This window comes from Delphinapterus leucas, chromosome 4 (genome assembly GCF_059928025.1).
Source record: "Delphinapterus leucas isolate spDelLeu-1000000601 "Yukka" chromosome 4, BTC_Dleu_Yukka2, whole genome shotgun sequence".
Classification (NCBI taxonomy): Eukaryota; Metazoa; Chordata; class Mammalia; order Artiodactyla; family Monodontidae; genus Delphinapterus; species Delphinapterus leucas.
The window spans coordinates 2,302,129-2,325,150 of NC_143132.1; the positions used below are offsets into that span (position 1 = coordinate 2,302,129).

Sequence of the window (23,022 nt, forward strand, 5' to 3'; positions counted from 1 at the left end):
TAAGGGTAACGGGGGAGAAGGGAGGGCAGAGACAGAGAGTCAAAGTGTACAACGAGCGGCCGATGCCAACCCAGGCCAGGCCCGCGCTCCGGGTCAACCCTCAGCTGCCCCAGAGCGCAGCCCCGGCCATGCCCGCCCACGCGCCCCGTCCAGGCCCAAGGTGCCCGCACAGCACACGCAGGCCAGTGAGGGGCGGGACGGGCTGCGGGTCGCTCAGCTACGGAGACCATCGCACTCCACTGAGAAGCCGCAGAACATACGGAAGAATGAGTAGCAGGTACACAAACACGAGGTTCACGTTCGACATGTTTCCGGCGATGAGCTGGCCACGAAAGCTTATGTGCTGAGAAAGGTACTACCCCCCATCGCCGGCTCACAGTCAAAGGCTTCATGACACAGACGGGAGGAGGGGGGAGGGGAAGAGTGGGGTGGGAGAAGAGGGAAGGGGGAGGGGCCCCCAGCCCGGGGACTATTCTGGGCTGTCAGGGACAGCGTAGCACATGCCTGGTGACAGCGGAGCCCAGCTGGGTCAAGGGTGTCTCAGCAGACAGACACCACGCCCACGGCAAAGAGAAGAAGGTCCCCAGGGCCCCGGGTCCCTCAGAGGCTGCGCGCAGGACCACGGCAGACCCTCAAGGGCCGGCGGCTGAGCGGCAGGGGCAGCTGCTCCGGGGCTGATGGCCTTGGCCTTCCCAGCGGGACTACAGCGGCCTGAGGAGCCCAGAGCCACGGCCACCGCGCTCCGGGCGCGTCCCTCCCAGAGACCCTGGGGGCCCTGAGCACCGGCGCTGCCCAGAATCCCCGCCAGGAGCGGACGAGGAGCCCCGTGCGTCCCAGCCTCTCCTCCGGAGCGTCCCCGCACAATCTCCCGCGACAGAGGCAGGCGCTGCCCCTCCGGCTCTACAGCCTCCGCGGGGCCCTCGTGGGCCGCACAGCAAGGACAGAGGGAGGCCGGGCTCCAGCCCCAGGGCCCCGAGGACAGACGAGGGTGGGGCTGGGCCGCGCCGAGGGGCTCTCAGGCCGGCGGGTCCCCCGGACCTTCCCGCTCGCTGCACAGCGATTGCATTACCGGGGTCGGTGCCTGTTGCTGGTTTTGGGGGGCGGGTCTCCCCGAACTCCCGCCCTCAGAGTTCACGGCCCGACCCCACTTGGAGCAAACACCACGACCTGGTTGTTGCACATGCTGACCAGTCCAGGAAAGCAACCACCTCCCCGGGAGACACGCCTGGGGGCGTCCTCTGCCTGTCCCCCTACCACGCGACAGCCACCAGGGCCGGGGTTCTGACCCGCCCAGGCATTTCCGGATTGGAACACTCATCCTTTTGAAATTCTGGGTGTGGACGATCTATGAAATCCATGTCTATACAGCAAAGAAGATCTTACCAAATATTCTATTAATAATAATATGAGACACACTTGGTGGTTAGTATTTGCCAGACTCTGTTCTGAGCATTTCACGTGTATTAAGGGCACTTGGCCAGAGGCATGGGGTCCCGCAGGGTAGAGACTTACACACTAGACAAACCTCCCGTGACTCCTGGGGCATGGGGCCCAAAGATGAAGGACCCGCCCAGGTCATACAGCTCCACCCTCATGAGGACACTCAGAACCACAACTAGCACATCCAGGGGAAAGCCGACAGGGGCCAAAATGCAATTTTAAATCTCCTAGCGGCCGCATTAAAAAGGAAAAAGAAACAGGCAAACGAGACATGGAAACAAACAACCCAAGTGTCCAACAGACCATTGGTTTAAGAATATATGTATAGTATTGATATATATATGTATATATTGAAATATACATGCATACACACACACACACACACACACACACACACACACAGACAATGGAATATTACTCAGCCATAAAAAAGAATGAAATAATGCCATTTGCAGCAACATGGATGGACCTAGAGATTATCATACCAAGTGAAGTAAGTCAGGCAGAGAAAGACAAATACCATATGATATCACTTATATGTGGACTCTAAAATGTGATACAAATGAATTCATATACAAAACAGAAATAGACCCACAGGGGCTTCCCTGGTGGCGCAGTGGTTGAGAGTCCGCCTGCCGATGCAGGGGACACGGGTTCGTGCCCCGGTCCAGGAAGATCCCCCATGCCGCGGAGCGGCTGGGCCCGTGAGCCATGGCCGCTGAGCCTGCGCATCTGGAGCCTGTGCTCCGCAACGGGAGAGGCCACAACAGTGAGAGGCCCGTGTACCTCTAAAAAAAAAAAAATAGACCCACAGACATAGAAAACAAACTTATGGTTACCAAGGGGAAAGAGGGGGAGAGATAAATTAGGAGTTTGGGATTAACAGGTACACACTACTATATATAAAATAGATAACCAACAAGGACCTACTGTACAGCACAGGGGACTCTGCTCAATATCTTGTAATTACCTATAATGGAAAAGAATCTGAGAAAAAGTATGTGTGTGTGTGTTTGTGTGTGTGTGTGTGTGTGTATATGTGTGTGTATACATACACATAAAACATGGAATCACTTTGCTGTACACCTGAAACTAACACAATATTGTAAATCAACTAGACTTCAATAAAAAAGAGAAATAGGCAAAAATAATTTAATAATACACTTATTTAACCCAATATATCCAAAATATTATCATTTTGACGTCTATTCAATCTAAAAGAATCAGTGAGATATTCTACTTTTTTGTCACACTAAGTCTGTGAACCTAGTGTGCATTCGTCCCTAACAGCACGTCTCAATCCAGACCAGCCACGTCTCTGGCTGTGTGGCTCTGTGGCTCATGGCCTCATGGCCTCACAGGTTCAGACACAACATACTTGCTGTTATTTGCCTCTCATTCCCTTTTCTGCTTACATGTTAAGAATTTTAGAAATTTTTAGTTCCACCAACTCTTTGGCTTCCCAAGTGTCTGCAATGGTTAATTCCTCCACTGGACGGTAGGTACAGGGGCTTCAGTATTCTATGTGTTTCATATACTAAAGCATTTCTTAATTTGAAAAAAAGAAGCTAACCCATTCCTGGAAGTACAATATAATCAACAAGTTACAAATAACAATTATGAGAAAATTATTAAATATTTCCAGTTTTCTTTTCCTTCTATAAAATTTGGAAGGAGAAGAAACCAATCCCTCTCTGGAAATAAATACACTATACCTGACAAAGCACGAACACCTAGCAATTCACTTCCTCTTCACTTTTCTCTTCTTCCTAAAAAAGTCTTATTTACAAGAAGCCTCTCTCTTATTCATCATGTTCTCTCTCCCTCTCCCCTTCCCTGTCTCTCTTTGCCTCTGCCCTGTCTCTGTGTCTCTCTCCCCGTCCCCCCATCACCCAGTTTGGAAGGGTCAACCCTGTAAACACAACCCCAAGCCTGGAACAAATCTCTCTCGTTGAGCACAGCTAACATACTGCTACTTGTCCCACGTGTCAAGTTAGACACGACGCCTGATACAGCTCACCTGCAACGTCCAGGCCACCACCGCCTGCTCCCTGCATGTCAGCGCACCGGGGTTGGGTTCCGCCCTCTACCTATGTGCTTATTCCGGGTTTTTGTGGATGTATGTGAGTGCGAATAAAAAGAATAACTGGCAAAAGTCATTGCTTTAAATACAACTGTGCTACCATACATGTGATTGCACATTTTGACATTTATTTTCAAAGGGCCACAGGTGTGTATGTGACACACACACCCCCCCACACACACACAAATGGCAAGAAAACTGCTGAGAAAGGGAGCGTATCCACTCTGAGCCCATCAGAGTCCCTGATGACAAAGCGGGGCAGGCTCACTGAGGCCCACTCCACCAAAAGCCTGAAACTGAGCTCGCAGCATTAAACAATCAAGACTCCATGCAAAGTCCCGGCTTGGTTTTCTCCCAGTGATTCACAAACACAGCCTCGCACCCCCGAGGAGCAACCTCAGAGCCACACAGGGACAGACGGACGAGGTGCCCTGCCCGCTCCCGCCACACAGAGGGCAGGTGGCCCCTGAGGCTCGGCGGCCAGCATCCCTGCTACCCTCAGGGACGCTTTAGAGGGAAAAGAAGCTCCGCTCAAATGTGCTGAGCCATGAAATGATTCAGCACCGAGGGACATGTCAAGTTGGCACAGAAAGCCAGCACTTCTGTGATGTTAGACAAGCCCTCGGTCTGGGCGCGGGCTGGTGGACAGCAGCCTCTCCCGTGTTCCAGAAACGCGCCAGACACAGCAGGACGCAGCCTAAGGCCTCTGCCACAGGCTTCTGCAAAAACGGAGAGCAACGCGGACGGACAAAAACCACCATTCTCTTGCTCTGCACCTGAGGGGCACCAGACGAGAGGCAGCCAGGACCCTTGTCAGCTGCCTAAGGACACGGTGGCCGTTTTGGGAACGAGCCTGTGCAGAGCTCAGCCATGTCCAACTCTGCCCTCCCTGAAGCGCTCATGGCCTCGGGTCGCTCGTCCACGTGCTGTTGTCCCCGGGCAGCCCTGCCGAGACTCGCCACTCACCCCCAGGCGCCGCATCACTGCTCCGACACGAGTGCGGTGCCTCGTGTGCGCCACCGCTCTATAAAGTACCCTCACACGTGATGTTTTCTAATCCTCACCAGCCCCTGGGGGAGCCATGAGGAGCAGAGGGCCACCACCGAGAGTCATGAAGTCACCTCCTGGGAGCCACTCGAGCCCGGGGCCCGTCCCGCAGCTCCCACAGGGGAAGGCCAGTCACCTGCCATGTATTTGCACTGCGGGCCTTAACAAACAGGGGACAGCGTCGGTTATGCTACTGCCTACTGCTGCACTGCACAGCGAAACGCAGGGACAGAGCCTTAGCAGGTTGGATTTCAAAACTGGAAAATAAAGTGGAAATGAGAAAACTATTAGGCACCTAGAATGGTGTTACTCTTTCAAGTATTACTGGTGTGAGTGGAAACAGGCATGGTCTCTTTGGGGGTAAGTCGGCCACAGGGGTCGGAAGTCTCTGGCCGTGAGGACCCTGGCTCAGCGATCCCCGGAGGACTTGCCCTCAGGAAGCCGACCAGGGAAGAGCCGTGCAGGGTGCCCGCCGGACTTCCAACAGGGAAACAGAAACAGCTTTGGTGCCGCCAGCAGCAGGCATCACTGTCCACACAACGGAGTCGAGCACGGCCCTCGCGGTCTTTACCCAGGGACAGGGGCAGATGGCAAAGGTCAGCAGTGTGACGTGAACCAAGGAAAGTGGGCCACAAAGACAGCCTGTACGACGTGGTCCACGCGTGGGTATATGTGAGCATATGTGTGTGCACGTGTGAGCACAGGTGAGCGTGCGTGTGCATTCTGACGCAGACTCAGGATGGGGAAGGCCTCCTGGTGAAATGAGAGGTCCAAGGTGCAGCGCGCCTCGGGGGAGAAGCCAGGACCAGGAAGAGGAGGAAGTGTCAGTGGGGCATCACCACAGGGCTGGAGCCCGGGAGTGACAGGGATAGTACTGGGGCTACCAAAACAGAACCTCAATGCGCCCTAGGGAAGGAATCTGGTGGGAGTGGAACCGGAGGCCTGGGGACCTTTGGGGGCACTGGAGCAGCCCGTGTGTGGCCTGTCTCAGGGGGAATCAGTGAGGTTCCACGAGGGACAGTGGGGGTTTAGGGGGGAGACACGGAGGAAGGGGTCACGGCGGGGCAGGGGCCTGGCTTGGACGCCAGCGCGATGACCTCACCACAGGAGACGGGGAGAGGGTAGGGGTGTTTCACAGCTGTGGGTGGACAGGGGAGGCCTGCTGAGATTGGGCGCCTGGGCTGAGGACACACAGCCTGTGGGGGGGAAACTGTGGGCCTGGGGTTTAGGGCTCGGAGCTGAGAGGACAGCAAACTGGGGTCACGGCCTCGCAGGTAATTAAAATAACAAGGAGTGACGGGAGGCCCCTGGCAGACACGACCTCAGGCAGAGCCCCCCAGATAACACCATTCCAGATGCTTAATGGTCTTTCCCTTCACATTTAGTTTCCTTTTTTAAAATATCTATTTACTTATTTATTTATTTTGGCTGCACCGGGTCTTAGTTGTCGCACGCGGGATCTTCACTGCAGCACACGGGATCTTTAGTTGCTGCGTGCAGACTCCTTGGTTGCGGCCTCCATGCGGGGATCAGTTCCCCAAGCAGGGATCGAACCCAGGCCCCCTGTACTGGGAGCGCAGAGTTTTACCCACTGGAGCACCAGGGAAGTCCCGACATTTATTTTCCAGTTTTGAAATCGGACGCGCTAAAACGTATGAACCATCTTAAAGACACGCCCTTTCACTGTTACTGGCATATACTGCACACCGCACATGTATGGTAGTTTTCCAGCTACCAAAAATGTCATTTGAAGAAAACTGTTTGGATGGTGGCTTAGTCTCCAGTTCTAAAAAAGCAGATACCACCTCAGTTGTACGGATGACAGAGAAGTTGACGGGAAGTTAAGTTCACTGAAGACAAAATCTGAGACAGGTTTTGCAGTTGTGTCCCAAACTGGTGAAAGCGCTTGATAAAGGTGTGCACTGGGAGGGAGGGGACCCCGGCTTTAAGCTCCCCGGACACCACAACTGTCTTCCACCAGGCAGTTGTAGGCCAGGATAAAATTTACCCCAAGTTAGCTCAGTCACGTAGGTATACTCGAACCTACGGCATTCCTTAACTTGCATTATTGTTTATTCATCACCATTTGTGTCGGTTCACCTCAGCAATCTCTTCGAGCTCAGAGTTTTGTTTTGGGATCATTTTCCTTCTTTGTCAATGATGTCTTCAGAAGTTCCCTTTTATGAGTCCAGAAAATTAACCTATAATGGTTCCAGATCAGTCCCCCTCCTGGGCTCCTGGCAGAAGCAGGCAGAACTCCTGAAGGCAGAACCTGTCCAGGGAGATGTGCTCCAGGGAACCTGCAGACAAAGTCCTCCTGAATACAAGAGCACAGTCCAAGCTACAAGGCACACGAGAAACTAGCTTCAGGGAGTGAGAGGCAGCATAACAAACAGCGGAATTCAACCCCCAAGACATTTAGACTTCAGTATTATTTGGGGCGCTCTTATTACTTTGGCATTATTCTTTGAGCATATAGAATAATATGCTTAGAGATAAAACAGGAAATTGAAATATGTGCAAAGAAAAGAACACCATGCAAGAGAAGAGGCATGGTTTGGAAAGAACCACAGAGAACGTTCGAGGATGAAAACTATAATCACAGAAATGAGCAGGTTAAGCAGCAGGTTAGACAGAGATGAAGATGGAGCTGGAAAACTGGAAAGGAAAGCTGAGGAAATCACCCAGAATGTGGCAAAAAAAAAAAAAAAAAAAGACTAAAAGACAGACATGAACAAGAGTTGAAGAGGCTTGGAAGATGGTGTGAGAAAGTCAAGCATAAGGTAGAAACAAAATTCAACAAAAGAATGGCTGAAATTTTTCCAGAATTACTGAGAGACACAAAACTTTATCCTCAGGAAGCACATTGACTCCAAAGCAGGAAAATAAGAAGAAATCCACTCCAGAGATGCCACCATGAAATTGAAGAATACTCGGGCTTCCCTGGTGGCGCAGTGGTTGAGAGTCCGCCTGCCAATGCAGGGGACGCAGGTTCGTGCCCCGGTCTGGGAAGATCCCACGTGCCACGGAGCGGCTGGGCCCGTGAGCCATGGCCGCTGAGCCTGCGCGTCCGGAGCCTGTGCTCCGCAACGGGAGAGGCCACAACAGTGAGAGGCCCGCGTACTGCAAAAAAAAAAAAAAAAAAAATTGAAGAATACTGGATGTAAAAGGGACCACAAACACAGCAGAGAGGAAACATTACTGATGCAGGAAGGACAGCGGAACTGACAGCGGGTCCCTGAGCCAGGAGGAGGTGACAGGGTGTAATCCATGTCTCAGAGAATGCCAGTCAGTGCCACACAGACCATGTCCTCTGCCCACGAGGCTTCTGAGGTGAAGTCAACAGTAAATATATAACCTAAAATCCCAGTGCATTTAGAAAATAAAAGTACCTCTGTATCGCTCATGGGTCATAGAAGAAGAATAAAGGATTTTTAAATGCTCAAAAACTCAAATACTGAGCAATGACATTACTGCACACCAAAATATACAGGACACAGGACAGCAGAACCAGGAAGGAAGGTTATAGCCTTAAATGCTTACGATGGAAATAAAGTCTGAAAATTAAGAAACTATGCTTAGAAAAAATTTAAAAAAGAAGTTAAGCTTTCAACTCAATAACCTGTAAAGGGAACACCAGGAAAGAAAAAAAAAAAAACAACCCAGGGAGTGTACAACGAAAGGATAAATTAATGACACGGGAACCAAAGATGTGTTGGACAAGATCTATAAAACTGGAAGTCAGCTCTTTGCGAATGGCAATGAAACAGAGAAGCCTCTGCTAAGATGAATCAAGAACAAAGAAAAGCAAAAACATTTTAGGAATGAAAGGGGGAGCTTAATGTCAGATACAGTAGAGATTTAAAAATTAAGAAAGTATTATGACTTTTGTACCAAGAAACTGACAACGTAACTGACACGGATACTGGGGTAGACAGGTCTAAGATGACCCCCATGGTTCACACCCTTGTGTAACCCACACCCTTGAGGGCGGGCTGGACCTACTGACTGGCTTCCAACAAAAAGTGGACGAGAAAAGTAGTGGAAGGTGGCATCCGAGATGTGGTTTACAACACTGAGACTGCATCTAGCTGGTGTCTCCCCCTCCCTCTCCCCCTCTCAGTCTCACTCTGACGGACAAGTTGCCAGGTTGGGGAGCCCTCAGAACAACTGGCAAGGACCTGGATCCTGACAGAAACATGAATGAACTTGAAGAGGGATCCTTGCCCCGTGGCGCCATCAGATAAGACTGCAGCCCCAGGCGGCACCTTGGTCACCGCCTGTGAGGGACCCCGGGCCTGAGGACCCAGCTAAGCTGAGCCTGGATTCCTGGACCACAGAAACGGTGAGATGGTTAAGTGCTGCTGACAGCCAGTAAGTGTTGGGGTCATTTGTTACATAGCAACAGATAACTAATGCAGATCACTCCCTAGAAAATAATACCCAACCTTATTTTCAAAAGGCTGGAAAAGCTGAACAGATCTGTACTATTAAAGTAATCGACCAGGATGTAAAAATCTGTCTGCGCGAGAGCCAGGCCCAGACCAAGAAATTATGTAAGAAACGCATAACCTCAGTCTCACAGAAGCTCTTTTATACCACAGAAAAGGAGGCAATACTGTCCACTCATATGACGAAACCAGTATAAGCCAGCACCAAACCCAGACAAGACGGGGACAGTATAATAAAGGACAACTACAAGCCATGCACACTTCTAAACAAAGGTGCAACAAATTCTAAACAAAATATTAACAAACCGAACGTGGTAATGCAATACAGAATAATATATCATGGCCGAGATGGGACATTTCCAGAAAATCTACTTCACCAAATCAACCTATCAAAGGAGAAAATCTTATACAATCAGCTTAATAAATGCAGAAAAAGTCTCTGATGAAGCATTTTCAGTCAAATATTTGTATAAACAAGACAACTGTCTTAACCGGAAAGGGGGCATCTAAAGAAAGATAAACATTCTCTCTCTCTCTCTCTTTTTTTTATAATTTCGTTATTGTAAACAGGTAAACATAATCCAAGGAGATAAGTAACACACCGTGGCCCCTCCCTGCTGCACCTTCCCACCCCTTACATGAAGTCTTGAGTCTCCTCCCAGTACGTCGTCACTTCAATACAAGAAATTTGAAAAGGCGTTCTCACCGCCCCCCATGCCTTACACTTAACCCTAACCCCTGCCTCTCCCCCAGCAGTGTCCCCGAGGCCGTTAGTAAGCAGTGCCGCTGGGGACACCTTGCCCGTACTGCGGGCGCCCAGACGTGCCGGGGACCACGCGCCAGGTACGCCTAGAGGTGAAAGCCCCCTGTGCAGACACGGCCCACCGGTCCACACCCACACCTGTGCTCCGTTGACTCACGTCTGTGACCACACCGGCCCAGGCACTCTCTCTACATTCTGGCTCCCCGGGTGCGGCAGGCCGGCTTCTCACTGTGCTTTTATTTTTGCGTCTCCCTGATGACCCGTGAAGGTAAGTCTTGAATCTCTTCTCCTCTTATTTCCTTCCGTCTGTTTGCTCCTTTGTTCCCAGGAGGAGCCATAGGAAGATTCTGAACTAAGCAGTCTCCGTGTTTGTACCAACACCAAACGGGAAAACTGAGCAGCATTTCCTGAAAATCAGGAAATAGGACAGAAACGCCCCATCGCACCTCTGTTCGATACGGTCCTGACGGCGCTGGCCCAGGCAGTGAAACAGGATGGAAAAGTATTAAGGCATAAGGAAGAAACGAAGCCATCACCGTTCCCTGTCTACGCAGAAAATCCCCGAAATCTACAGGTAAATTATAAGAAATAGAGATTGGCAAGGTGACTGGATATAAAATCAATATCCAAGATCAACTGCATTTCTGTTCAACACCGACAAGAGTTAGACATATTTTTAATAAAAAAATAAAATTTAAAAATACCACTTATGAAAGTAACAAAAAATAATAAGGACACCTGGGAATAAATTTAACCACAGAGTCTAAGACAGTACACTTATAGTATATACAGGGCCTTATTAAAAGCCGTTTAAGAAGATCTACATTAGTTGAGACACACCACGTTTACAGCAGGTATTCTTAATACCATAAAACAGAAATTCCCCTCAACTGATCTATGGAATTGGTGCAATTTCTATCTAAATCCTGACCAAGTTTTTCATGAAACTTGACAAGCTGATTTTAACACAGAGAAACAAAGAACACGAATAACCAGGCGCTCTGGAGAACCCAGGGGGCAGGGGGCGTAGAGGGGGGGATGTCCAGACAGCTACGGGGGCAGGTGCCACTCACGCAGACACACGGACCGGCAGGACAGAGAAGCCAACCGAGGGGACTGCACACACGGCCGCCATGGCGCAACAGGTCAGCAGGGAAAGAGGACCGACCGGCCGAGGCTGGTGTCAGGACAACTGTTCTCCACATGGGGACAGAGCTCCCTATTCGTCACCACAGAGTCCACTCCCGAGGGACCAAGGGTTTCAGCGTGGAAAGCAAACGTTACAACTTCTACGAGAAAATGCAGGAGAACACACGAGTGACCCCAGGGCTGGGAAAGACTTCTCAGCGACACTCGAAAGGCCACAAAAGAAAAGATGGATAAACTCCACATTGAATTAAGAATTTCTATTCATCAAAATAAAGTAAAAAGACAAGACACGGCTAGGAAAGGTACCTAATGAACACATGACAACGAAGGATCACTATCCTGAATACATAAGGAAACACATCATATAGAATTATATGTAAGGAATACGCACGAGAAAGTTATCACCTAACAGGAAAATGGGTGAAGGAATTCACAGGGGAGGAAACACGTCTACCAGTAAATATAAGGAGAGTATCAACTCCATCTACCAGGAAACACACATCAGGCCACAATCAGACAGGAGCATTTTGCATCCAATCTGTTTGCAAAACTTAATGACAATACCACGTGCTATGGAGTATGTGGGTCCACTCACACCCTTAGTCTCTTTCCCATCACTCTGGGAAACAGCCCAGTGTAAATATCACTGTGTAAATTTTAACCTGCCTGGACTTCCCCGCCCAGTGGTCCCATTCTACACGTGTAACAAGAGGCGTGGACACAACATGCCATCAAAACAGAGCAGGATGAGGAGTGCCTTCTGGTAAAAGTCCGGATGCATTTTGTAAACATTACTTCGTCTTTACATGGACCTCAGGAGGGCCTCCTGCACGCACTCGGAGACACACGGAGTTCCTCTGTTCCCAGACTGACACCTCTCTGGGTACCATCTTCTCTTTGCCTCTACAAAGCATCACTTAACCCATCCTGTTTCCAGCAGCCATGGTTGAGATAAGAAAGACAATTCTTTTGGTTTTCATCTGTACATAAAGTCTTGGGTTTCTCTTATTCTTGTTTTGCTTCTCTTGCATGCATTTTGAAAGTGCTCATTTAGTCCTCATTTAATTGGCTCACTTACTTTATTTTGAAAATTAAACAAATAGTGTAGACCAGAGGTTGTAAAAATAGTGGCCCAGAGGATAAATTCAGGCAGGAACATTTTTTCGTTTGCCTGCAGCTTGTTAAAAATAAATAATTGCATAGAAAGATCTAGATTTTTGTCTTGTCTCAGCAGATCGAAGAGCTAGTGACTTTGGTCCCGTACCTGCCTGGCATGTCTGCTAGGGGTCCGAGGCTGGGGGTCAGAGGGGTCAGAGGCCGGGGGTCAGGCACGGCACATCCGAGAGAAGAGACGTACAGTCATCACTCATTGGCACGGCCACCCCTACCTGGCACTTGTTAGATCTGTGTGTACAGTTTTCACGTATAGCTTTGTTTACCAAAGTGGTAGAAACATTTATACCCAATAACTCATTAAAATTTAAAGAAGTGCCAGGTACAAAGCAGTTGGGACCCCAGGAAAACACCCTGCTGGCTTGGAGCTAGAACTGGACCGCAGGCCACCAAAGCATTTTCTAACAAATGTTCTAGAACTGAAGTTACGGTAGTTAGCACCTCGATTTAGGAAGCCGAAAATAGCTGTCGTGCGCTAACATAGCGTGTGCTCTGACCTCTGTCCCCCGTCTGGAAGCACTCTGCTTCCTTTCATCGCTGGACACTCACTTTTGTGTACCAGCTCACCACTAGTTACAGCAAAGGAGCCCAAATAACGGCTCAAGGGGACCTGCCAGACTGCAGGGCTTTTCCTAAAACTAAACCAAAACACTGCCGGGGGCCAAGGGACTATTCACGGTTTGGGATTACTTTTACTGTTGCGATTATTTATTTCTACTTTTGTGGACTCCAAGTCACTAAACGTGGAGGCTGTCAGGGTGCTTTGACACTCAGACTCCCCTCGGGAGAGAACCTGCCTCTGGGGGTTGGGGGGTGCCTGCCGGACCTGACTGCCCGAAGGGCGGGGCCAGAGGACCCCAGGCTGACTTTCTCAGAGCCACATCTTCCCAGGCCTCCCCGCTCCCTGTCCCCTCACTCAGGGGTCGGATCACCCCCTCCAGCCCCTCCCTTCAGCCCCCACAGCGTCCCCCCCCCCCCGAACCTCCTGCACGTCCCATCTTGGCGTCCTCCTCACGCGGAACCCAAACAGGTGACGGCTTCATCTAACAATCTGACTTGTCTTATTTTGGCAAAAATCACTCCTAGCAAGCCATACTTTGGAAGGTATACCGACTGATTAATTTCTCTCTGAACATGAGGATGTGTATCCTCATTCATTCATTCAATCAGTCACTCCAATTAGCCTGGGGCGATGGTCTAATTAGAAGTCAATGTATGAAAAGCATAACCCGATCACCAGCACATCCCTTATGGCAAGAGCCAACAGGCAGCTCTTCACTTTACCGCTACTGAGCGGAAAATGAAAAGCTGAGCACAGATGAATCTGCATAAATGGAATGTCTTTCTTCCCCAGGCAACATCATTTCTAGCGTGTACCTGTTTCTATCATCTTCAATGGGGGTTTCCGGGCCCCAGTCCACCAAGTCTCGCCTCCTACAAGCGAAAAGGTTTTTTTAAATGAACACTTCTGTGAAGCCAGTCACTGAGTTTCTGCTTCAAAAATGCAGATTTTCATAGACTGAGTTTTCTGAGCACCGCGTTGGTTTGGATTCAATGAGACCTTGTTGGAAATCCAGATGCATCGCTTGCCAGCCGAGGGACTGTGGCCAAGCTCTCCCACCCAGTTCCTCCAGCTGTGTAATGGGGCAATACCTGTCCTCACAGAAACAACATAATGAGCCCATAAGATGCCTCATGGAGATGCAATAATTGGAGCTATTGTCATCAGACTAGACGCAAAGCAGGGACACACTGAACGTCAGCATATACTTATAAAGTTTTCAGGTCAGCAAACCGAGTGATGAAGAGAAAAAGAACCCCCATTGCTGGAGCTCTGGAATTCAGCCCCCCACCCCACGCCCGCCCCCGGGGATGTAGCCAGCGGGGCTCACAGGCTCCGTGAGAGCAGATCGGGTAAAGGTGTTCCTCACTGCAGCTTCTCAACGCTGCTCAGGGTAGAACTCACTACCACCCTTCTTATCGCTGCTTTCATTCCCCACCCACTTTCAGAGGGAACTGAGAAGAGCCACATCAATGATGCATGGCCTCCTGGGGCCACCTGAGGACAGGCCTCTCGGCTGCTGGCAGGCAGCTCCCACCAGGAGCGCCCAGCTTCAGCTTCGGTTTTTAGTCCTGCGTGATGCGAAGCACTTCTGCCTGGAAGAAGACGTCTGCCTGTCACATACTGAAGGATAGTTTCTTTCAACACTAATATTTAAAATGTATCCTATCTGTGACCTTCTGGCTGCACTTGCGGAAAGACATGGCGAATTAAAGCACAGCGTCCAGGGCCAAAGGCTCCAGCCCTGCAGCGGGGACTTGGGCCAACTTTCCCCGGGCATCTGCTCCTCTGCCTCCAAAGAGAAACACAGATGCTGCCCCCAGATGATCCGTGTTTCGGTTTCTAGCACTTTGCTCCACAAAGATAAACAGGACATGCTGAATTCTTCTCAATAAGTAAATGAGAGACTGTCCCAGGCTGGACCACTCATGTGTTTGCCTAAAATCCAGCATTTTGAAATCAGTAATTTAGGATTAGTTTAAGATTATTATGAAGTGGTTTTAGAAACAACAGATTAAGTCAGAGTCATTTCGCATTACAATGTGAATCAACTCATTTAAAACCTCAAGCATTCCTTGGTTAACCAAAAGTAAAATCCATGAAATTTCCAAGCAATTGTTTTACAAAATTCAGTCCAATCTGACTGTAACATACATTTCTCAATGAGAAGACTGAGTAACTAAAGATCTTATGTCATACAGTCAAATCATTAAGAAAGGAACAGGCAAATGTAGCCAATTGTATCCAGTGCTTTGCTCTATAAATATCAATCCGCCACAACTTGTAACAGTAAAATATTAGTTTCTGATGAGGCCCAAGAGAGGGAAGAAAAAGATGGAAGCAGAAGCCACTGCTTCTGCCCCAGGTGGACTTTGATGGGGGGGCTAACTGCTAACAGCAAGGGGCCGCCACTGATCTCCACTGAAGCCCCCTCTCGTGTCTCCCACGCTAGGTCAGGCTGAAAGCCAGGGGAAGATGTGTGTTTTGGGGGTCCAATGCGATTGGAAGCGTTGACCACACCCTCCCCTCCACCCCGCCCCGGAAAACCCAGTAAATTGGCTCTTCTCAAACACAATTTCTGTTTCTCATTTTCCTTGTTTATATTGATTTCAACATTTCTCTCCTACCTCTGATTTGACCAGAGATAAAAGTGTTTCCAGACTTTTAGCAGACAGATGGGGCTGAGAAGGTGGGAGTCCATGGATCTTAGTTTAAATTCTGGCCACGCCGATTTGCGACCCAACCTTCGGGGGGTAACCCAACCTCTGGGTTTTCTCAGACCACTCTTTTCCAAGGTGGAAGTGCCATCAGAGTTGTCACATGTAAAGGGCTAACCCTGTGTATCAGGACCCACGCTAGTTAACGTGGGACGCTGGAGTAAAAACGGACAGCCCAGATCACTTCGGTGGAGGCACTTTTTCTAACTTCCAAAATAAACAACTGCTTTCAGTGTGCTTCCCTGGCCCTGGCACCTAGACGTGGGACAGGCACATGGAACATCAGCCTGCCGGCCCTGCCTCCCAGGAGGCGGCTTCTGGAGTCCACACCCTGGCAATGCAAGTGTCCTTCCTGCACCTCCCTTCACCTCCTACGACAGGGACTTTAACCCTCTGCTCCCGCACCTTCTCCAGGCTACTGCTCGGCCTCAGCCCTCTTGGCAGACATGCCCCCGCAGGCCCCATGCAGATGGGGTGAACAGCATGCTCCGGCCAACACAGCCAGTCTGCGTGCCCGTGAAGTGTGGTTCGGAACATCAAGGCCTGCGCTTTCCAAGGCCCGCGCCTTCCAAGGCCCAGAGGAGGCCCTGTGTATGCTGACCCTCAGCCACGTGTGCAGGCGTTCTGAATGCCAATCACATGGAGCACCTGTTTTTAAACAATGTAATCAGGAAGATTCCCTCAGAGTGGCTGAGAAAGGGATACGGAAGTGAGTTGTAACAGGCCAACTCTGCAACTTTGAAGGAGACGAGGGTGGAGTTAGGATGATCCAAAGAAGGGGGAGGGAAAGCAATAAGGAAATGATCAAATTAGAGAACGTTCAGAATCTCACTGAGGTCCCTTATGAAGCTTTTAAACAGAGAAAACGTTGATTAGCAGTCCCTAAATGAGCACAGTCAGCCAGCAGAGCCGTAATTTAGAACACGTAGGGGATCCCCCCGGCTTAGTCCAGCATCACTGGGCCCCTCAAAACACAGCCATCGCCAGGCCACCACACACCGCTCGGGGTTTGGGATCTCTGGGTGGTTTCCACCCTTAATATGGCTGGCAGTTCTCATTCCAGTCTATCTCACGGCCAACGGCCCACCTCATTTTTCCTTCTCATGAGATCATATTTCCTATGAAAAGGAACCTAACTGCTCTAGTATTCTCTTAGAGGAGACTGTATATAGTGTGCTTTAAAAAAAAGTCTGGGGTGTGGGGTTTCCCTGGTGGCACAGTGGTTAAGAATCCCCCTGCCAATGCAGGGGACGTGGGTTCGAGCCCTGGTCCGGGAAGATCCCACATGCCACAGAGCAACCAAGCCCGAGCGCCACAACCACTGAGCCTGCACTCTAGAGCCCATGAGCCACAACTACTGAGCCCGCATGCCACAACTACTGAAGCCCGCACCTAGAGCCAGTGCTCTGCAACAAGAGAAGCCACCGCAGTGAGAAGGCCGTGCACCGCAACGAAGACCCAACACAGCCAAAAAAAAAAAAAAGTTGGAAGAAAGAAAGAGAGGAACCAGCACAATACTTTCAAGGTAGCTTCAACTGCTAGTCACAGCCTCCCTTCCTGAGACCCTCGGGCAGGATCAACCAACCTGGGTGCTCTGGGCAGCCCTGGGGTGCCGGTGGTTTTCTTCCCAAATGGCTCTTGGATTACTGACCGACCCCATCACCTGACTGGAACCGTGGAAATTCACAGACGGCCTTTGGTCCAAGCGCCAAAGTCAAATGTGAACACTCAGCACCCACCACTGCTGCGCATTCCCACCTGCAGCCCTCCCTCCTGGCCGAGCAAAAAGTGAAACTAACCCCTGGCCGTAGATAGAGCGCAGGGTCGGGGGAGCGCTCGGGGCCCGGGTCCCCAGCGCCCAGAAACCGGGGGCGGGGGGGCACGTCGCGTCCGCGGGGAGCAGAGGGGCCCGAGAAGCCCCGCGGGGAGAGGGGCGGGGGTGTCGTGCCCTTGCCCAGCCGGGTCGCCCGCCCCTCCTGGGGTGCCCCGGCCCTGGCCGCGCGCCAGCCCGGACCGGCGCGCCCGGCTGCAGCGCCGCAGGCGGGCCCGCGGGGACGGGGAGGGGACGGGGCCGGGACGGGGCCTGGGCCTGGCCGGACGAGGCCCCGGGGAGGCCGGGAGGGGACCCGGGGCCCGCGGGCCCCAGTCCCGGTCCTCCCGCAGGCCCCGCGCCGGGCGGAGCGCAGCCGGCCCACTGCGGCGCGGGGCCCGGGTCGGGGGCGACCTGGGACGGCGGTGGAGGCAGCCCCGACCTCGGGCGGCGGGCCGGGCGGGGGGCCGACCTGGGGGCAGCGCCGCTCACCTGCAGCCGCCGCCACCTGCTCGTCGCGCGCTCGGCCCCGGCGTCGCCTCCGGGCCGTTCCGGCCGCTGCGCTCCGGCCCTGGGCGCGCCCGGCCCTGCGTCGGGCCTCAGCGAGTGCGGCGCCCGCCGCCCCCGGCCCCCATCCCGCCCCGCCCGGCCCGCCGCCCTCCGCCCTCGGCCGCGCCGCCCCGCCACTTCCTGTGCGCGGCGATCCCACAGTTCCGCCGGCGCGCGGGGCGGCGGGGACACGCGGGGAGGGGACACGGGACGTGCGGGGGGGACACAGCGGGGAGACATGCCGGGGACGCGGGAGTACAGGGGAGCAGTGGGGAGGGAATACGGGTTGGGGGGGACACAAGGGGGGGACACAAGGGGGGATAAGCCAAGGGGACAGGGAGGTACAGGGGCACAGCGGGGGAAACATGAGACACGTGGGGAGACAGGGGGACACCGGGGTGGGCGGCCTGGCGGGGCGCCGGCTGCGAAGGGACGGCCCGTGTCCAGTAACGCACGCGGCTGGAGCACCCGGAGGGCTTGGGGCCGGCGGGACACTTTGGGGGCGGGACAGCGAGGTCGGTGGAGGGCTGGATTGGGGGTGGAGGGAGGGGATCCGTCGGGGGCACAGACCGCCTGGAGGCTGGACCCAGGGCTGGGGGAACTGCATGGTGGGCCGGCATACGTGGCGGTGGAGGCGGGGGGGGGGGGGGGCGGGGGGGGCGGCAGGCAGCACCACGGACAGTGCGGACCTCCTGGACTGCCCCCATCTCCCCAGGGGCCCTGCTGCGCGCACTAGGGGTGTTTCCAGGCATGAGACTCCCCCCAGGCCACGGTTACCGCCGTGGGGCGGGGAGGGGGGTCGCGGGGGTCGCCGTGGGGAACGTCCTGGGAGCCGCTGGTCCGCGCGAGGTCGTGTTTCAGACCCAAGTAAAGCGCCCTTTGACTTCTTTACAGTTGGCCCTCGGCTGGCAACGTTGTATCCGTATTTGACCCTGGAGGAAGCCTCCCCGAATTGGGGTGGTGGGAGGCGGCCGCCCTGAACCGGCCTCGCTAGCCCCACCCGTCGCCCGCGGTCCCTGACAATGTCCTCTCCTGGAAGAAGGGCTGCCTGTGTCCCCTGCCAGGCCCCGGGCCTGAGGGAGCGTCCAGGCGGGGCTGTCTGGCGCTGGGCTGTACACAAGGGTGGAGGGTCACCTCCAGTCTGTACTCCGTACCTCCGTGTGGCCAGCCCCCTGCTCGGGTCCTCAGGTCCAAGGTGGACCTCCTGAGCTTGGAGGAGCTTCCTTCGAAAACTATTTACAATACCAGGTGCTGTTGCTGTCTGCTGTGCCTTATTTTAAGCCACCTCGAATAATTTCAGAAAACACCCTGACTAAAATAAACATACCTGCACCTGTTCTACTCACAATCCCCTTATCCTTGAAAAAGAAAGTATGGTTGGCAATGTTCATGTAAATGTAATATTGTAAAGCCTTGGGCCCGGCACTGCTACTTCAGTCATGGATCCTATAGATAAATCCCCACAGGCATCTGCAGATGTCTATACAGGAGGTTCTGACACAGCATATATTTACGGGAAAAAACAAAAACAGAAACAGAAACAACCAACAAGACACCTTGTTAAATAAACTCTGGAATATTCATTTAATAATTATTTATTTATTATATTTATTTTTGGCTGTGTTGGGTCTTGTTTCTGTGCAAAGGCTTTCTCCAGTTGAGGCGAGCGAGAGCCACTCTTCATCGCGGTGCGCAGGCCTCTCACTGTTGCGGCGTCTCCCGTTGCGAAGCACAGGCTCCAGACGCGCAGGCTCAGTAGTTGTGGCTCACGGGCCTAGCCGCTCCGCGGCATGTGGGATCTTCCCAGACCGGGGCACGAACCCGCGTCCCCTACATTGGCAGGCGGATTCTTAACCACTGCGCCACCAGGGAAGCCCCTAATATTTTTTTATTTTAAAACAAAGATTGTAGTAATTCTATACATGCTGATAGTACATAATCTCTAAGATTAAGTTAAAATAAAAAAATAAAGAGAAGATACAGAGCATCTTCTATCCAATGATCCCTTTTCTGTATCAAAAAGCAATATACACGTCCAGAAAACTTCTGGAAGGATAAACATGAGACTGTCATTGGCTGGGCTGGGGTGAGGAAACTTTATTGTATGCTAAGTGGTAAAGTTTAAATGCATCATACCCACACATTTTATAATTACTTTTTTAAAAAAACTAATTAAAAGGCATCTCATCATTTAGGCATTCGATGGCCCCTTAATAGTTACTTTGAGCTTTGAGATCAGCTCAGTAAGACCGTGTTTGTCTCAACAGCATAAATTGTGAGCAATCTAACCTATAGTCATTGTGAATCTATGATCACTCAGACCTCAGCTGAGCAGGAATTTGCCTCTGGAAAATCTCCCCTGAACATATGAACAGAGTAAACATATGAAGGGAACTTGGAAGTCAGCCAAGCAGCCCTTAGCTCCTGACTAGGCCGTGTGCAGTGCACGTGTTCATGTTGACAGGAGATGTGGCCATCGCTAAGATTTACTGAAAGCTATTATTTCACCTACTTATCAAAGCAAGGCCGTGAGGTAGAGACTGCTAGCATCCCATTTTACAGTTGTGGAAACTGAGGCCCAGCAAAGCTCCACATCTGTTCCACCGGTATACGGCTGGCGGCAGAGCCAGCAGCCTGGCTCCAGGCCCTGACTCGGCCACAAGGATGGAGCTTCTCATGACCCCAGTAAGGATGCTGTCTTGCTAAGAGAGAAACTCTGGCCCCTAGCCTGCTGAATTGAAATGGGGAAAGGAAAAGTCTCACCTAGAATATTATTTGGCACAGGTATGTAGACAGAGGGCATTTCTGCCGTGAATGAGCCAAGGAAAAGTAGGATCTGAGTACCAAAAATAGGTGTGAGCTAAGCCCTGGGAGAGGGACTTCTCTGTTCATTATTTGTTCTAATTCTCAGAACGAGCTTGCTGGCATCCCATTTCACAAATAAGTAAACCAGAGACTGAGAGGTGGTCCCAAATCAAACGGCAGACTGCTGCCCACCCCAAGCCCAGAAGGAGTCTTTCCAGCTCTGAAACACTCTCATTGGGAACTTTCCTGACAAGACCAGCTCAGGTGCCTGGAGCAAAAGTGAGGGGTCCAGGCGGGTCTGGGGAGGGGCCAGCCTGGCTGGCGGAGGGCTCCTGGAGCAGCTGGACATCCTACCGGGGAACTGAGAGCTGAGGCTTGGAGCCAGCCTTGGACTGTGATTTTGGACAAGGACATTGCCCTTTGGAGTCTTAGTTTCCTTTTCTGTAAAGCGAGGAGATTCCCACCAGGACTTCTGTGATTCCAAGGGTGTGCCAGGAGAGCCACAGGCCCTGGGGCTAATTCAGGCATTTTTAAAAGTCTAAGACAAAACTTTATATTTACTCAAGATGCAAAAATTAACCAACACCAAAGATAATAACTTTGCTGGAAATGTATTAACCCCAGCACGTTAATACTAATCTGAAATGGGTAGACGGTACAGGTTTTCAATACATAATAGGAAAACGTTGATAAATGCAAAGTTTTCGGGAGACAAATTATTTTACATAAATAAATTGTGTGTGTGTATATATATATATATAATTTTTTATTTTTATTTATTTATTTTTGGCTGCGTTGGGTCTTTGTTGCTGAGCGCGGGCTTTCTCTAGTCGCGGGGAGAGGGGGCTGCTCTTCCTTGCGGCTCGGGGGCTTCTCATTGCGGTGGCTTCTCTTGTTGCGGAGCACGGGCTCTAGGCGCACGGGCTTCAGTAGTTGTGGCATGTGGACTCAGTAGTTGCGGCTCGCCGGCTCAGTTGCTCCGCGGCATGTGGGATCTTCCCAGCCCGGGGATCGAAACTGTGTCCCCTGCATTGGCAGGCGGATTCTTAACCACTGCGCCACCAGGGAAGTCCCTAAAATTTTAAACATAGGCTTCTTCAAGGGCAAAAATTACACGAGGGTTTTTCTCAGCAGAGAGACTAGAAGCCCCAGGACACACCAAGCCCCACCCTCCAGGTGACTGTCGAGAAACTGAGTTGGGCCTAGAGGTGCGGAGTCAGACAAGAATGTCGACACCCATCAGACATCCGAGTGTCAGTGGAGAATATAATGCAGAGGGGGCTCTGGGGAGATGCCTGGCCTGACCAGCATGCAGGTCAAAGTCAAGGTCACAAGAGCGGTGAAGCCAGTGCCCGGCCCAGGAGAGATCTCCGGCAAACCTCCAGCACACAGGGAAGCTGTGCATGCAGGGGTGAAGCCCTGGGTTCAAATCTGGTTGCACATTGTACTAGCTGCTCGGCCAAGTGGCGATGACAGTGGCTTCTGTGTGTGGTCATCCTGTCCTGGGGACCGAGGCCCTGTAACCTGAGCACAGGGCCTGCTGAGCTGTTAGCTGTGGATGGTCATCAATACCCTTGTAGAGTCCCATGGGAGAATCAAGGCGCCAGAGGAAGGACAGCTGGGCCAGAGGGCAGGCCAAGGGGCAGATCGGGGCTCCCCAGGCCCCAACCAGTCAGTGGCTGGGGCACTGGGGCATGTCTGCCTGTGGCCCGATGCCCCTACCAGGCAATGTTTGCTCTGAACCTCAGTCAGCTGCATGGAGGTCTGAGGCTTCCCCCCCCCAGTCCTGCCCCCCTTTATCTTTCACAGATGTTACAGTGGCCCCACCCAAGCCCCTTGCACCCTAACCCTGCTCTGTGTTCTGCCTGGAGACCCCACTTGACACAGAGACCTTGCCCCCCACACCTTGCTTAGAAGTGCTACTTGACCAGGGCACTCCGGATAGGCACTCAAGTCTGCAGACTGATTGGGGTATGGGGAAGCCATCCTGGCTTATACAGGACTTGGCCTGTACTTTATGTGAACTAGAGCAACCTGTCTTATGGCCTGGCAAACATGCATTACCTCTGCTCTAACCATTAAAGAAAACAATGCATTATCCAGAAATAAGAATGTCCACTTTGAAGACAGGGATGAATGCTGGTCCTCTTTCAAAGATAAGTTTCCCTCCCAGATGCCAAGGCCATACTGACTCGCTGTGTATGTGCTAATGTGTCTCTTCTGAAACCCTGAAGGAATATACCCCTGTAATGTTTGATGTTTGTTCTCCATTCTGGCAAAAACAACATACAACTGCTGAAGGCCATGCTTTCCTCCTCGGTGGAGACTACACTCCCAGGCTAGAGTCCTTGGCTTGAATAAAACTCTCTTCCGTTCTTTTTTGTTGTTGTTGTTAAGAATTTTTTTATATATATATATATTTTTTTGATGTGGACCATTTTTAAAGTCTTTATTGAATTTGTTACAATATTGC

At 51.7% G+C, this 23,022-nt stretch overlaps 1 protein-coding gene across 4 annotated transcripts in view; it reads right to left on the reverse strand.

The window, feature by feature from the left end:
- AGPAT3 (1-acylglycerol-3-phosphate O-acyltransferase 3) overlaps window positions 1-17,844 on the reverse strand; it is a 113,046-nt gene extending 95,202 nt beyond the window's left edge. Inside the window, exon 1 of one of the 4 annotated variants that reach the window (XM_089910131.1) lies at window positions 17,688-17,843. The gene's annotated coding sequence lies outside the window, so the exon portion shown is untranslated. Of the gene's footprint in view, window positions 1-13,483; window positions 13,940-17,687 lie in introns of those variants that run through there. The other 3 variants (XM_022597128.2, XM_089910129.1, XM_089910130.1) reach the window with 3 other exon arrangements.
- Between the last annotated feature and the right edge of the window lie 5,178 nt (window positions 17,845-23,022).